The 17,511-nt window shown below is 44.6% G+C and overlaps 1 long non-coding RNA gene across 1 annotated transcript in view; it reads right to left on the reverse strand.

Moving 5' to 3' along the window:
• The window catches only part of LOC120240864, a 37,395-nt gene extending 24,951 nt beyond the window's left edge, over positions 1-12,444 (reverse strand). The window contains exons 1-3 of the long non-coding RNA XR_005530744.1: positions 12,272-12,444; positions 12,023-12,102; positions 427-537 (exon numbers count right to left, since the gene is read on the reverse strand). This is a non-coding gene — a long non-coding RNA (uncharacterized LOC120240864). The remainder of the gene's footprint in view (positions 1-426; positions 538-12,022; positions 12,103-12,271) is intronic.
• Positions 12,445-17,511: the final 5,067 nt, after the last annotated feature.

A 17,511-nucleotide genomic window follows, 5' to 3' on the forward strand; every position in this document is an offset into this window, starting at 1 on the left:
TCGTGGCTTGTGGGTTCGAGCCCCACATTGGGCTCTGTGCTGACAATGTGGAGCCTGCTTGAGATTCTCTCTCTTTCCCTCTCTCTCTGCCCCTCCCTCACTCGCACTTTCTCTCTCTCTCACAAGAATAAATAAATAAACTTAAACAAAATAAACACTCGTCTTTAAAAAAAAAAAAAAGCATGTGCCGTAGGTCTGTTCTCTGCCCAGATGCACAGAAAAATGGACCAAGGGTCCCGCATGGTAATCATACAATCTTACTCCCTAGTGCAGCTCCAGGGAATTTGATTAGGTGCCTGAAAACAATAGCTCCCTAGGGAACTACTTTCTGAAAAAATTATGCAAATTCATTTTTACCAGAAAGGATTCAGCAGGGACATTTCTTTAAATTTCCCCTCAGGGTTGTGCCTAGAGGGCAGACCTCACCTGTATGAATGGTTGGGAAGAGGAGTTCCCAGTTGGAGGCAGTTGGAGACTTGTTAAGAGAACCTGCAAGGTAACTCTGTCCTCAAATGCCCAATGGGTAGAGGGTGTGACCTGAAAAAAAAGTGAACACCTAATAATTTCCCATTTAGTCACGTAATAAGGACAGTTCCCACAGTCAGTCGGTTTGGCTTGTTTGAGCCATTGCAGAACTGATTGGAAAGCCACATACTCGACCTGATTTAGTTATTAAGAAGGCCAAAAGCAAGGGAAACAGACATTTCAGACACCAGGGATTTTGGCCAAATTTATTACTGAATCAGATGTCTAGATAAAGGTTCCAATGACTGTTAGGGCATCAGACTTTAAGTGCCCAGAAGTCACTAGTCAACCAGGCAAACTAGTGCAGTGACAGTCTTACTTGATCACAAACAATGGATATTTCTCCATTTTATTTGACTTTTAAAGTCAAACCCTCTTTAAGAGGGTTAGCCAACATCTACTACTCACTCATTTTAGGGAAACACATTGCTTCCAGGGAGCAAGAAATATTTATAAGACGTGGCCTTTGCTTTAGGGAATTTCACAGTCTTGATGAAGAACATGTCATTAGTTCATTGATAGAGCTTGAATAAGTCACAAAATCATGGGCAGAAAGATCTGTCTTTGGGAGTCCTGAAAGGAAGCAAAGCATCCGTGGAGAACAGGCACCAATGTCCTTCCACTCCTCCAGGAGGCCAGTGGCTAGATGTGACGGGCGGGTGAGGCGCCCCAAGTCTCACAGAGGATGAAAACAGAAGCCAGAATAATGGCACAGGGTAGGAACTTACTATATGTGTGCCAAATAATCATAATATTAAGCCACTGCTATAGGACTCTTTTAGTGAGCATCAAAATAGCCACTTACATTTATTTAAACAAAAAGGGAGGGGATGGAAAATGTATTAATGTTCCTGAAAAACTCAGAATTGCACTCAGGCTTTGCTGGATACTCTTAATACTCAGATCATAGTCTCTCATTTCTTAATGTTGAATATGACTCTTATTAGCATCAATTGGGTGTTTTGTAACATAAATTCTTGGAGTTGAAAAAGACTTTAGGGAATACTTGGTAACAATTCCAAATTCCTCTTTGTGTGTTGCTCTAAGGAGTAGAAGCTAAGCACAGCTCATTGAATCCATTTTGGGTCATGTCCCCATTCTTGAACCAATCACTGTGGGTAGGAGAGAGGAGATGTTTAGATTGGCTAGGCATGTTCATATGCCACTGCTGCCCTACATCCAGGGGGGGTTATGCAAGGAAGATATGAAAATACGGTCTGTGTCCAGAAGAAGAGGTCATGGATGTGAGGTCAGAATAAAAAATAAATCTCCATGATAAATACCATACACTGTGGCTTTACTAACGGTTGGGAGCCATGCAAAGAGCTTTATAAATGATAAAACATTTTATCTGCTCAACAATCCCATGAAGGTGGGATGATCATCAAAATATTTACACAGTCACCTGTGAATCAGAACAAATGTGGGAAGGCCCTGCGAACCGGAACCGAATCTGGAGACCCATACTGCATGGGGCCTTAACCCCTTATGTACTGGGTTAGGAGGACATCTGAAGAAGGGAAGTCTTATGGGAGAAGACAGCTGGGTGATGAGAAAGCACAGAGGGGTTGTGTGGGTAAAATCCCAGCTCCACTACTTACTGGCTGTGTGAACTTGGACCTGGCATTTAGATAAGCTGAGGGTTAGTTTCCTAATCTGTGACATGGGGGTTTAATAGCATCACCCTCATATGGCTGTTTTGAGGATTCATGAAACAATCCACGTAAAGGCTTAGCATAGTTTCTGGTATATTTTATACCAAGTGCTCTGAGAATAATCACGAAATGGGGAAATGTGAAGACCAAAGACCTGGTGACTGCTTCTTGGAAGAAATATTGCTTGGATGAATTTTGAAGGCTAAATTAGAATTGAATAGATGAAGGAGGGGGGGGAGCATTAAGGCAGGAAATGTCAGGTAAGGAAGCATCAGTAAAGTAAAGGAGCATAAGTAGAAGACAACAGACACCATGATGTTACCAGCATGCTGGCTACGAGGAAAGGAGTGATGACGTGGAGAGACAAATGATGACATGACATATGGGGCCTGTGAGACATGTTTTATGTCTCTCACTGGGTCTGTAGCAGGGCCCGGCACAATGCTTTGTGTGGGTGAGTGAGTGAGTGAGTGAATGAGTGAATGAATGAAACTCTATCTTATATTTGTAAAGCTGTGAGGGAGTGAGTAGTGGTGGTGGTGAAAATCTTTGCTGCCAACCCACCCACATTCCCATGGTAAAATGAGGCAGATTCTACAAAGATGCTGGGCAATCTTTGTGGCAATGAGGCTGAGAGAATGGTGACCATGGAAAGCTGTTAGAACCACACAGCTGGTGCAGGGGAAGAGGTAGTGTCTGTGCCCAGTGGGAGGTGGAGTTGGGAGGAAGAGCTATAGTCATGGGTGAGGACACAGATACTACCAGACATGAGTCCCTGAAGCAGGTAGGGAAAAGGAAGCTATACCTCCATTTCCCACTTTTCTGGCCCATCAGTCTTCTGATGATGCCTCCCACTGGTCAAACCAATTGGAGGTCAGCCCTCAAAGCAGCCCAAGAGGTTTTTCCCAAACAGGACAGAGAAGAAGAAGAGAGAATGGATAAAGATGAAAAGTGTCAAATGGAGAATAATTACCACAGACACGAAGATCATTAACAGATCCTAAGATGTGGTTTGTCTATTGTGAAGCCTGCTTACTGTGACTTAACTCCAAGTGACATGAATCCACATTTAAAAATGCTGTAATATGAAACTGGACCACTTTCTTTCACCACACACAAAAATAAACTCAAAATGGATTTAAGACCTAAATGTGAAACCGGAAACCGGAAAAATGCATGAAAAGAGCACAGGCAATAATTTATCTGACATCAGCCACAGCAACATTTTTCAGGTTATGTCTTCTGAGGCTCAGGGAAATAAAAGCAGAAATAAACTACTGGGACCTCACCAAGAGAAAAGGCTTCTGCTCAGCAGAGGAAATAATCAACAGAACTAAAAGGCAACCTAGTGAATGGCAGAAGATATCTACAAATGATATATCCAACGAAGGGTTAGTATCCAAAATATAGAAAGAATTGGTGCAACTCAATACCCCAAAACCAAATGATCTAATTAAAAATGGGCAGAAGGCATGAATAGGCATTTCTCTGAAGAAAACATACAGATGGCCAACAACAGATGATGCTCAACATCACTCATCAGGGAAACATAAACCAAAACTACAATGAGATATTACATCACAGTTGTCAGAAGGGCTAAAATAAAGAAACAACTGTTGGAGAAGATGTGGAGAGAAAGGAACCCTCCTGTGCTATTGTTAGGAATGCAAACTAGTGCAGCCACTGCGGAAAACAGTATGGAGATTCCTCAAAAAGTTAAAAATAGAACCCCACAATCCAGTAACCGCACTACTGGGTATTACCCAAAAAATACAAAACCACTAATTCAAAGGGATACATGCATCCCTATGTTTATTGCAGCATTATTCACAAAAGCCAAACTATGGAAGCAGCCCAAGTGTCTATCAATAGATGAATGGATAAAGAAGACATGGTATACATACACAATAGAATATTATTCAGCCATAAAAAAAGAATGAAATTTTGCCATTTGCAATGACACGGATGGAGCTAGAGAGTATTATGTTTTGCAAAATGATTCAGTCAGAGAAAGACAAATGACATATGATTTCACTCACAGGTGGAATTTAAGAACCAAATGAGCAAAGGAAAAAAGAGGGAGAGAGAGAGAAATCAAGAAACAGACTCTTAACTATAGAGAGCAAAGTGGGGTTGGGTGAAATAGGGAATAGGGATTAAAATGTACACTTACAATATAAAAAATAATAAATCAAATTAAATTTAAAATATCACAACATAATGATATATCATCAAAGATAAGAATCATAAGGGGACCTGAGTGGCTCAGTCGGTTAAGTGTCCAATTCTTGATTTTGGCTGAGGTCATGATCTCATCTTTGTGAGATGGAGCCCCTTGCCAGGTTCTGAGGCGACAGTGTAGGACCTGCCTGGGATTCTCTCTTTCTCTCTGCCCCTCTCCCACTTGTGTGTGTTCTCTCTCTCAAAATAAAAAATAAACTTAAAAAAAAAAAGAATCATATAAGTTATCGTGAAGGAAAGACAGATTACTTACAAAGTAAAAACAATTAAACTTAAAGTGGACTTTTCACCAAAGGAAGACTAGATGCCAAGAGACAATGATGAGGTAATACTTCTTAAATGATGAAGGGAAATTGCCATATATAATTCTATACCCAGATAAGCTATCATCAACAGTGGCAGAAGCACTAATATGGGGGTGGGGAGAGGATGGGAAAAATATTTCCCCCCAGATATATAACAAAAATGTTTACTACTGTAAATCTGTTTTGTCTACTATAATAAAATACTTCAGATGGGGTGGTTTTAACAAAACATTCATTTCTCAACGTTTTCATGAGATCAATATGCCAGGCACCTGGCTGGCTCAATCAGAAGGGCATGATGGGGGTCATGATTTTGAGCCCCATGTTGGACATAGAGATACTTTAAATTATTTTAATTAAAAAAAACTAATATGCCAGCTGATTCCAGTCCTGGAAGCCACTCTTTATGGCTTGCACGTGGCCCTATTCTTGCCATAGTCTCACATGGTGGCAGGAAGAGAAAGGATGTTCCCTGGTCTCTTCTGTTTTTTTCTTTTTAAGTTTATTTATTTTGAGAGAGAGAGAGAATGCGTGTGCATGTATGGGAGCATACGTGCAAGTTGGGGAGGGGAAGAGAGAGAGAGAGAGAGAGAGAGAGGGAGAGAGAGAGAGAGAGAGAGAGAATCCCAAGCAGGCTCCATACAGCCTTCCCATGTAAGACTGACATGGAGCTCAATGTCACCAATGGTGAGATCATGGCTTGAGCCAAAATCAAGGGTCAGAAGCTTACAACTGAGCCACACAAGTGCCCCATGACCAGGTGTTTTCTTTTTAACTTTTATTTGAGAATACTTTTAGACTTACAGAAAAGCTGCACAGACTCAGTTTCCCTATTTTAATATCCTACCTTCCTATAGTATACCTGTCACAAACAAGGAACCAACATTTTTCCTAATGTCCCTTTCCTATTCAGAGCCCACCCAGGACGTCCTGTTATATGTAGTCACAAAGTACTGCCCACACTGTTGCAATGGAGAAGTAACCCCCCCTGTCCGCTTGAGGGGAGATATCTACACAGACTATTTGTAATTCTTCTGTACAGTATATTTACCTCTTCTCCCTACTTAGTTATTCGATTATTCTTTCATATCAATATGGACTCATGGATATTTATTTTAAACTTTGGATTATAATCCAGCATTTATTTTATTACTCAAATTCCCCCAGGTTTGGCCACTGAGAGCTCTTTTAGGTGGCCTCTTGTGTCCCTTTTAAGTGGCCCCAATGTTTCATTTTTGAGCACTTCCTTATCTTCTGCTAATTCAAGATGCTCCAGGCTCGTTTTGCACGGTCTCTGCCCCAGCCCTCGAATCAGCCATATTTCCACAGAGCCTGGTTTCTTGATCATGACTAGCTTTCAAACAACCCCAATGCACAACGAAAGCTAAACTCCTATGATCAGAAGTACATCATTTCTAGTTCCTTTTGCCAACAGAGCTCTGTCCTATCGCAAATTGTGCTGCTGGTGGGCTCGCCCATGAAGAGGACCACTGAAAAAATGTTTTTGACCAGCTTTTAAATAGTCAAGATGCCTGGGCCATGCGTACACTTGGGAGTTTGGACTGAGAAGATCTGATCAGACCTTTTGAGTTCTGCAGGGTGACTATGAGGAGCAAACAGGCTTGCAGACAACACAAATTGGCAGCTTTAAAATATTTAACCTTTGATAATCTATCATTTATTGAGTAACTACTATAGGCTACATACATGATCTTATGTAATCACCACAACAACCCTAGAAATTAAGGTTATAATCCAGTGTCAACAAAGGTTGAGTAATTTGGTCAAAGTCACAGAACAGGTGCGCCCATGTTGAACTGGTTTTAATCAAAGTCGCAGCTTGTGCTCAATTCCATGCCATGTTGCCTGCCACTTAAACATGTTTCTACAAAACGGCTTGTAAAGGTAAGCAGCACGTCCTCTCCATAGTTTGCTAACCACTGGCAACAGTTCACTTTCCATATTTCATGGCCATTTATCCTTTTCCACAGTAGCTGAAATAATGCACTGTGTACAATTGAATAGCCAAATCAAATTATTCTAGACTTTGATAAATTTGCTATTAAAGGAGATTTCGTGGAAAGAAGGAAAGCTAAAATAAGACAGAAAGGAGGAGCACCGGGCGGCTCAGTTGGTTAAGTGTCTAAGTTTCAGCTCAAGTCGTGACTTCAGAGTTCGTGGGTTTGAGCCCTGCGTTGGGCTCTGTGCTAACCGCAAGGTCCTGTTTGGGAGTCTCTTCCCCTCTCTCTGCCCTTCCCTCCCTTGCTCTCTTGGTCTCTCTCTCAAAATGAATAAATAAACTTAGAGACGATGGAGAGAGGAATTTGGCTTAATGTCATCCTAAGAGCAAGGCAACACTTGAGACCCCTAATCATGATGGAAGTTGCAAAATAGCGATGTGGATTTTAAGCTTTTTATATTCCCTGAAAGGCAACAGATTCAAGGATCAATGAATTGTAAAACTTCTGCCTAGGTGAGGATTCTTGACAAAAACAAGGATGTCTATACTATGAGGTCCAGAAAGAGAGAGATTGTGTGCATGGGTTTTCTAGTGCTGCATTACACTGCTGCATTGCAGTGTAATTGCAGTTAGTGCTGCATTGCCACTAACTTAAATGGCTTAAAACAACAACACCCATTTACGAGCTCACGCGGGTCTGTAGGCCAGAGGGCTGGTTGACAGCATTAATAAAGGTGTCAGCCAGGCTGAGTTCTCGTCCAGAGACTTGAGGAGAGATTCTGCCTCCGAGCTCGTTGAGATTGTTCAAGGCAGAATCTAGTCCCTTGCGTTGTAGGACTGAGGCTCCGGTTTCCTTGCGGGCTGTCAGAGGCAACCTGCACACGGAGCCACGAAGTGACTGTGCCACCCCGCTCTGGGTCAAGTTTCTGATGTCTCTGACCTCCCTCTTTCTGACTTCCAGACCCTGAGGTCAGGCCTACCCATCAATCTCCCTATCTTAAAGTCAACTTATTTGGGGTTGATTACATCTGCAAAGCCCTTCACAGCAACACCGAGATTGGAGTTTTATTGAATAACTAGGAAAATACATGCTTACACCAGGGGCCAGGAATTTGGGGGAACGTCTTAGAAGTCTGCCTATGACAGCGAATCGAAGCGGGCAACAAAATCGTGAAGCAAAATCATTTTGTTTTCATTTCTCCATTTGCTGTCTTTCTGAATAATACTCCTTTATTTCTTTCCCTTTTCTCTCAATCTCCTCTAACCAAAATGTTATCTGTGTTGAATTTTACATTGTAGATGATACTGAATTGTAAAATGTGCCTTTGAACATATCCAGCCCAGGGGGTTTCCAACCTTTCTGTGACCAGTGCGGGTTTCCCTGTCCCTAAAGACAGAGGACGGGAGAGAAGAAACAGCTACCTTCGAGGAATCCCAGCGAACCCCAGGATAGGACCCATTGTGCCACCAACCAACACAGCCTTGAGAGGCCCTCATCAACTAGGTGGGGGTCCCCGAGGGCTCCTTTCCACTTGGATCTGAGAAGGTCATGTACAAGCCATTGTGGGGGTTAAGGATAAGGAACCCGGCTCGTCTCCCTCCAGGACAGCCTGGCTCCAACTAACCCTAGGGTTTGAAATTCATACCCAATGCTGAGATATGTACAGAGTACTGATGCACTCTTAAAAAAAAAAAGAGAGATTTCTTGTTGTTACATGGTCCTGGATTTCTGTATCTTCCCCCTACTTGTTACTAGACTATAAGTTTTTGAATTCCCACCCCTGTATCAGAGGAAACCCCATCAGAAAATGTAACAATGCTAGTTTGAGACAATTGAGGGCTGCCTGCATTTTCTCAAAGCTTGTTACATCTTCAGAATTAGTGGGACAGCATGGGGAGACCCTGTCCAGACCCAGTGAATCAGAATTCCTGGTGGGGACTGCACTGTCACAAACTCTTTCCCCAGGGGATGTTTACACATGCTACAGTTTGACCTCAACTGATCTAGAGTTTAGAAACAATTCTGTGAAATAATGGATGTGAATCTGCTTGGTACAGGTTTTCTCCTTAATGGGAAATTCTTTTTAAAAATTCTACGCAAAGTTTCCATATATGTGTGTGTGTGTGTGTGTGTGTGTGTGTGTTTGTGTACATACATGATCAATTTTAAATTTCGATAACCTGCCTTTTAAAATGGCACAACACACCTGGGGAGGCGGGAAAGTAAGGTTACCTGATGCACATCAATGTATGATTCCCAAGGATCTGCAAGTGTATTTATTTGCTAATTCACGGCGGCCTGCTGTCTATTCAATAATTAGCAGCCTGTTAGGAATCCTATAATCTCAGCACATATTTGTGACAGTATTCAATGCTCATTATGTGTTAGAACATTTATCCCACTCAACTTTTCTCATCAATGTATCTGACAGAGGCAGTTTTAACAAAAAACTGCCCTTATGGCTCCAAACAAACAGTTGAACAGTTCAGACTGAAGATGAGTAATTTCAGCCTCCAGATCCTGAAAAACTGGAAGGTGAGCTCTCCAAGATGAAATAATTAATGATTTTTGGAGGAGCCCATTGCAAAGATACCCAAATATTGCAAAACATGCCATCTGTGCTCTTCTTCCCTTTGCTATTACACCCTCTGTGCTCCAACAAAAATAAAATAAATGAATAGACTTGATGTTGCACCTGATATGAAGTTCTGACTCAGCCCCATTGTTCCAAACGTTAATACCTGATAAAGAGACATAAAATAGAGTTCATTAAAAGTCTATTCAGTAGAGTCTGATACAAAGTATAAGATGTTTGTTTTATTCTTTACATCGTGTGTCATATAGTGGTTCAGTAATATAAAGTTGTATTTGTATAAGTTATTGTCAGTAATAGTGTATATTAAAGGCACATACGTTCTCAATAATAAAAAGGAGATTCAGTAAAAACTGAGCAAAAGATTTGAACTGACCTCTCACCAAAGAAAGAAATAGATGCAAAGGTGTTCAACATCACTAGCCAGCAAGGACATGTGAACTGAGACCAAATGAGATACTACTACACACCCATTAGAATGGCTAAAAAAAATTTTTTTAATTGACGTTTTTATATGCTAGACCTCAAGTCTGGACTTGTATTACAAGATTCCTGACATTACTAGGTGTTGGTGAGGATGTGGAGAAGCTGGAATTCTCGTTCACCGCTTAACACAACAGAACTTTATTCTCTTACAGATCTGGAGGTCAGAAGTCCAAAATCAAGGTGCAGGCAGGATGGCTCTCCCTCGGGAGGCTCTAGCAGAGAATCCTTGTCTTCCTCGTCTGGTGGCTCCTCGTATTCCCCGGCTTGTGGCTGCATCTCCCTTTTTGCTTTCCCCATGGGTCCATCTCTACACTCCCTCCGCCCCTCTCTTATGAAGACATAGGAGATGGCACTCAGGGCCCACCCAGATAACCCAGGACAGAGACCTCCTCCTGATCCTTAACTCAATCACATCTGTTGTCACAGGAAGTAATTTTCACAGGTTCTTGAGCTCACTACACAGCCCAAATGTGAGTGGAGAAACAGACTGTGACATATACACAGAGTGGAACGTTGCCCAGCCACAAGGAAGAACTAGCTATTGATAAATCCAATCACACGGATGCATTTCAAAAGCAAGCACTCTGCTAAGTGAAGGAAGCCAGTTGCAAAAGGCTATAAACTGTCCGATTCCATTTCTCTGATATTCTGGAAAAGGCAACACTGTTGGGATTGGAACCTGACCAGTGGTTGCCAAGAGCTGGAGGTGTATGAAGGGGCTTGACCTCCGAGGGACACAGAGAACTTGTAGGGGTGATGGAAATGCTACATACATTGCTTACGGTGTTGGTTACATGACTACACACACTTCAAAACTCATGAAACTGCACATTTAAAATTGGTGCATTTCATGTTATATAGTTTACTTCAATAAACCCACTTTTAAAAGGCATATCAGTGAAATTTTGATAATTTCTTGCATCTAAGCTGGGATATTTTTTTTTAGCTCCTGATTATACCCTGACAACATGTTATAATTTTTCACGTTGTTCTGCAGTTAAAAAAAAAAAAACAGTTGGGAAAATTTCCTTCCCTCCTTCTGTGCCTCCTCCTTAGAAAACATTGGTCACTGTGAAGAAGATAACTAAGAAGGATTCTACAGAAGGATTCCATACCAACATCACACTTCTCGAGTGACATGGCCCTAGGCATTTCTGCCCCAGACACTGCGTCCTCTGATTAACTTAGGGACCCTCATCTCTCTCCATTTAGATCCCTACTCCACAGTGACACCAAAATTACCTTCCCAAGAACCAAGTCTGATTATGTAATTTTTAGGCTTAATAATCTTTGTTCTCTTTCCCCCGTAACATAAATCCATATGCTACGCCAGTTAGAGCTCTTAATAATACACTCTTAAATTTGTCTTCCAACCTTGTCATCAACCACCTTCCATAACATACCCTCTGTGTTTCTGGCTTCTGAACCTCCTACTATCTCTTGCATACAGTGCATTTCATATTTCCCTATTTTTGCTTATATTCTTGCTGGTTCCCCATATTTCATCCCTGCCACTTACATCGTCATACGATGATTGGCTTAGGCCTCAGGCCACCGCCCATCTCTAAGCCAATCACTGCAGCAAAGTGTTGAGAGTCCTCTGATGGTTTGTACCAGAGACTGTCAACGTGAGAGTCGCCCCCACACTCCAGAGATTGCCATTCAATTGCTATAGGAGTTGCTGGGTGTCAGAGATGCTTCCCAGGTGATTCTAATTTATCCCCGGGTTTGTGAACCATTGGCTTTGGCCAACCCAAAACAGCTATAACAGGCTGACACTCATCGGGAGAGGTGTGGATGGACACCAAGAAGGTAGCCACAATGCCACCTACTAGGAGTACACATACAGTTGCACTACTGTGCTCTGGTGATTAGCAAATGCCTCTTGAGTGCTAAACTGAATTCAATAACACTTTAAAATAAAATTTTTAACGTTTATTCATTTCTGAGAGACACAGAGAGACAAGGCATGAGCAGGGGAGGGGCAGAGAGGGAGACACAGAATCAGAAACAGGCTCCAGGCTCTGAGCTGTCAGCACAGAGCCCCATGCAGGGCTTGAACTCACCAACTGCAAGATCATGACCTGAGCTGAAGTTGGATGCTTAACCTACTGAGCTACCTAGGTGCCCCTAAAATAATTTTTTCGTTAGTCCCACTACCTCCATAAACTTGAAAACAGCACTGCCTATTTTCTAGACTTTCCATTTGGTTTGTTTACAGGTAATGTTTGGTGAGCATATGCATGCGGGGATTACCTGTCAACAGTTCCTTGTGGCCTTTGTCCTTTGGATGGGAACGTCTACATTCATGCACCAGAAGCCAGCTTTCCTCCCTCCTGTAGGGATGAGGGGCCACATGGTCAAGGTAGGTATATGGGCCATCAATAGAGCTGAGCAGTGCCAGGCACTTCCCCTGCCCCCCAGCGCGCGCGCGCGCGCGCACACACACACACACACACACACACACACACACGGATGAGATAGGGAAGGCAGTTCGGAGCCCACCTGCAGCGCACAGGTGAGGAGTGATGAGCTAGGTAAACCAACTGGGCATCCGCACACCCACTTTTGTGGGCAGGATCCCTTTAGACTATTTCCAAGCCTGCCTGCCGATTCCATCATAGCACTTCATTCTTTTATGGCCAGGAAACTGAGAATGCAGCTTCCTCAAAACACGTTCTAGAAAAGCCCATCCCCAGCACCCCGCTGACTGGTGGCTATCGCAAGGCAGTGATCGCGGGGCGTCTACACGGCCTTTCCTGGGGCCCCTTGGCGGCCTCCCTTTGGCCCCAGCGTCCGGAGGACTGCCCCCTGTGCCCGGCCCCTCCCTCCCACGGGCGGAGGACACCGGCGGGGGACCCCGGGGCAGCCCTCGCGCAGCCCCGGACCTCCCCGTGGGAACGCGCCCGCGGCCGCCCTCCCCCGGGGCCCGTGCCGCGCCCCTCCCCGCCCCCGGGGCCCGGAGGCGCGGCGTGTGATCGCGTTCCAGGCAGCAGGCGGGCTCCCGGGCCGGGCGGGCGCCTGTGATCTGCGTCCAGGGAGCGCGCGCGCCGAGCGTCCCCGGGGCGCCCGCCTGTGATCGCCCGCCAGACGCGGCTCCGGGCCCGCGCCCGCTGCCCCCGTTCGAGGGGGCCCCGGACAAAGGGACCCCGGAACCGCGCGCAGGCGGGCGGCCGCGGTGTGCCCGGCTCCCCGGGAGGCCTCGTGCGCCCACCTGCACCGACGACATTGGCCGCGTTCGGCGAGGGCCCCCCACCCCCACCCCTTCGCAGCGGGGATCCCTACTGTCCGCTCAACGTCCGGACAGAGCCAGGGGGGCCCCCAGCCCTGAGCCACACCACGCCAGCAGCGCGGCCCTTGGCTGCTCGTCACGTGCGCTAGGAAAGAGGAAAAGGTGGATTCGTGCCTCCTTGCGGTCAGCGGCGCCTCTGCTCTTCGGGGCCCGCCGCCGTGGGAGGAGGACCTTGCGGCTGGCACTGCAGTTAGTGCAGGGCGATTATCGGAGCCGGTGTAAATCGGGTAGCAAGGAAGCCACATTTCTCCCATAAACGACTCCCTGTGCAATCTCAAAGCAGACAAAAGCCTCACATTAGCATAGGTTGTGCAAAGCCACCTGTTCAAATAACTCGGGCAAATAGAGAAAAACAGCCTTGGAAGAAGAAAAGAACACAAACCAGTGCAAATACTTGAACACAAGTCGAAGGATTAAGCTTCCTCCGAATAACAGGCAGGAATGGGGAGAGGTATTTCCCGTTGTAACACAGACTTGCAGGAGTTATTTTTAGCAGCCGAGTTGATCCCATTAGATGGCGAGATAGCAGCTTTCACAGCCTTGTCAAAATAAAAATAGGGGAGGAAAATCCAGTCTGCTCTCATGCAGCCAGCGTTTCTGTTTGGAAGTCGTGATTTCAGGCAACGAGCGAGCAGATACGATATTGTTACCAAACAAGAGCAGGCCCCGGAGAGGCTGCGTGTAGGGTTGTTCCTGCCTGCTTGGGTCCCAAGAAAACAAAAACACGATTTCATCAGCCTTAATTTTCAGTATTTTTGAGATGTTCTTTTTACAATTTGTTTTGTGGCGTAAGAGAAACCCGGGGAAGGCGTGGGACACTTCAGGGAAAGGAGCCAAGAGAAACTGGATTTGGGGAGAGTGGGTGGGAGATCAAAGGCAGCCGCGCAGAGCTGGGGGGGGACCAGGCCCGCACTGTGGGGGCAGAGCCCGGTGATGCGATGGGAACGTGGGCCAGAACCGCCCTTAGATCAGGCAAGAGGCGTCTGGCGCTGACCTGGCCAGCGCCCACAGGCCGCAGCATCTGAGAGCCAAGGGGACACGGCCGTCCAGGGCCCAGGGCCCCCCGGGGCTCGGCTCGCTGCCCGGTGCGGCCCACAAGCAAGCAGCCGCAGCGTCACCCGGAAGCTTGTGAAATGCAGGTTCTGCCCTCTGATCTATAGGTGTTAGCAAGATTCCCAAGTGGATTGTAGTACATTGAAGATCCGGAAGCACGGATGGACACCACTCAGGGCAGCCCGGATGCCGAGCGGCCCCAGCGCACAGAGCCCCAGCCCACTTGAAGGAGGCCGCATCACCAGGCAGCACTGGTGTGATGAGTAGTCCTGGGGCTGGGAGACCGATTTGCCAGGGGAGTGGGGGGCAGAATTGCCTATGCCGGGGGTGGGGTGGGGGGTGTCCTCACTTGTGCAGATGGAGTCTTCCCAGGTGTGGGCTGAGGGCACGGGCCAGCCCGCCTCACGCTTCCACGTTTCGGCCCAGAACTCTGAGAATCCAAGAACTCTAAGTGTGAACGAGACCTTCCAGGTGGTTCTGAAGGATTATCAAGGTGGAAGGACAAAACATATTTTATTGAACATTTTATTAGCTCGATTGTAGCTTTACCTATCTAGACATATGATATGTGGGCTCCCTCCTGCTGGGGGGGGGGGTGAAGATAGTAGGAATGGGTCTTGCCAGCAGTAGATACTTTCTACATTAAGGCAGAGGGGGGAAAACACACCCCCCCCCACACACACACAGAGAAATGAGTGATATAAATAGCACGCTTAGTGTATAAATACATATCTCCAATCAGTGATCTAAAAGTTTAAACTACATCTGCATTTTTGATGTTGAGATGCAGGTGACATTTGTTTGCCTGAAACAAGGCTCAACTTGTCCACCGAATACTCAGCATGAACGCCATTCATTCCTTCACCTGCCACTGATTGTTCCTCTAGTGTGGCCCAGAAGCCATGTTTAGCCAGGCTCTGATAAAAGAGGATTGCTGCCCTCAAAAACTCCGTTGGCACCTTAAGGAGGCAAAACCCTCCCTTTACTAATAAGCAAGCCTGGTTCTTCAAGTTCCTTCTCTCCAGAATGATGAAGTCCAAGTCAAATCCTACAAGATCCTTGAATCAGCTTTGGCCCAGAGTGGATTTGAGGGGTAATCAGCCTAATAGGCAGGACTGGCAGGTAGGTGGTGGTCAAATTTGGCTACACACAGTGGAGCCAAATTCAATTGCCTATGTGTTCTATAGGATGTTGGCAATTTCCTTATTGTGTTTGACATTATGCAACGTGATTGTTGAAATATCTTTGTTGGTGAAGTTTCTGTCATGTTTACTAAGGATGAGTTCTCTTCCAGATGGGTCACAAACACCACTTCTTCAAAGTCATGTGTGGTATCCATTGATTTTTCTATTAGGGCAATATGGTCAATTCACCCACCTTCAAATATTAGTGACTTCACGTTTAACACCTTCATAAGAATACAGTATCTTATTTTTAAAAAGGACCTCAGAGAAAGAGCACAAGGTATTCATACAAATGAATCACCAACGATGGCCCTTCAAGCATCAGTGGGAAACATCTTTTGTGTGGAGGATTTTCCCAGGGCTCCTTAAATCACAGAACGTGGGTGGGCACCTGGTCTACCTACTCAAAAACCTAGGTTTGAAGGCAGGCTCCGGGCACTGATGAAATCAATGTGGTGATATCTTTGTCAGGTGAGGGATAACTATTGCTGACTTCAGTGCAGAACTAGTTCTCGAAAAGGCTGTGCTGTCTCCATCTAAAGGTCAATAGTCAGGAAATTCTTTAAGCTGGAGTCATGTTCTGCTTAGTGGGAGAGGGGACAAAGGTGAGAAATCAATGAAGAGAACCCAAAGCTACCTACAGACAGCTAACCTGTCTTCCTTCATGATGGCACTTGCTGATGTCCAGCCACGGACCTCATGGCTGAACTGGCTCGTTGATAGAGTCTACCTACCCATCCGCTCCCCTGGAGCCCCACTGCTTGACAAGACTTGAACGTCCAAATTCCACCAAAACATTGTCTTAGGTTCCTAGTTGCCCCCACATGTATAAATCAAAAGCCCAAACATTATTGCAATATGCGGAAATGCCACGCTTCTTGGGGAAATTTGCCTAAACATTTCTCTTTGCCTGATAATTTGATTTTAGGTGCCTCCTCCAAAGACATGTGGTAGCAAATTGAGACCCATTGTGTAAATTAGAAACCAACATGTCCGTGAAACCTCGATGTGAAATACAGCAGACCATTATTGTTGCTGTTTGGACGCTGCATTGACAGCGTAAGTTTAGTTCATCACTGTTAACTTGGTCTTCTTTGTAACCCTTTCACGGTGACATTTATGTCTTTACAAAAAGATCTCATGGTTTTAGAAATGGATGGTTATCTGTCCTCAAAGTGTCGTTCAAAAATTGTTTTCCGGTGAAAACTAAGTCCAGTATTCACATGATCTGTACTTTTAATGGGAATACTTTGGAATTTTCAAACTGGCCACACGTTGCCAGAGAACAGAAACACCAGAAAGATGCGTAGACCATGGTACAAAATGTTCCCGAGGAACCGTACATACGACTCATGAGCCAGTGCAGCATCTGCTGTAAAACATATTGAAGCTAGGAGCCTCTGTGTGGACGGGAAGACACTATTCATAAATAACATATAAACTTAGCATCCCAGCTGAAAGAGACACTAAGTTCTCTTTACATCATTTCTGGACCTTAGAACTAACCCACGCTTATTGCAGATAATTTGAAAAATGAAAATAAAAATCAGATCGGCGCCTGGGTGGCTTAGTCGCTTAGGCATCTGACTTTGGCTCAGGTCATGATCTCACGGTTCATGGGTTAGAGTCCCGTGTCGGCTCTGTGCTGACAGCTAGCTCAGAGCCTGGAGCCTGTCTTCGGATTCTGTGTCTCCCCCTCTCTCTGACCCTCCCCTGCTCATGCTGTCTCTCTCTCTCTCTCTGTCAAAAATAAATAAATAAAACATTTTAAAAAACTTAATATTTTTAAAAAAGAAAAGAATAATCACTGACAATAAAGCAGTCAGAAATATCTATTAACCTTTTGATTATTTTAGGGTTATATTTTTTTAACCTCAAAGTTTTAAAGATACAAATGTGCTTACAAAAGTGTTAAAAAATTAGATAGTATTTCTCATTTAATATTAAAAAAACAAGTATTTACTGACATCATTAAATTATCTTTGGAATTTTATTTTATTTTATTGGCCTCTTAATACTTTATTGTATGAATGTACCAAACTGGGACCCTTTCTGGAATATAGCTTATTTCCAGTTTTGGTATTACAAGTGATACTGCAACAAATATGTTTGAATGTGGTGGGCTTTTTTGTTAGAATTTATAGTTACATCCTTGGGGTAGATTCCTAAAACTTTTTGAGCAAAATCCAGGAATATCTTCAGGACCTTAACATGTG

Source organism: Hyaena hyaena, unplaced genomic scaffold (assembly GCF_003009895.1).
Source record: "Hyaena hyaena isolate Hyena2069 unplaced genomic scaffold, ASM300989v1 scaffold_263, whole genome shotgun sequence".
NCBI lineage: Eukaryota > Metazoa > Chordata > Mammalia > Carnivora > Hyaenidae > Hyaena > Hyaena hyaena.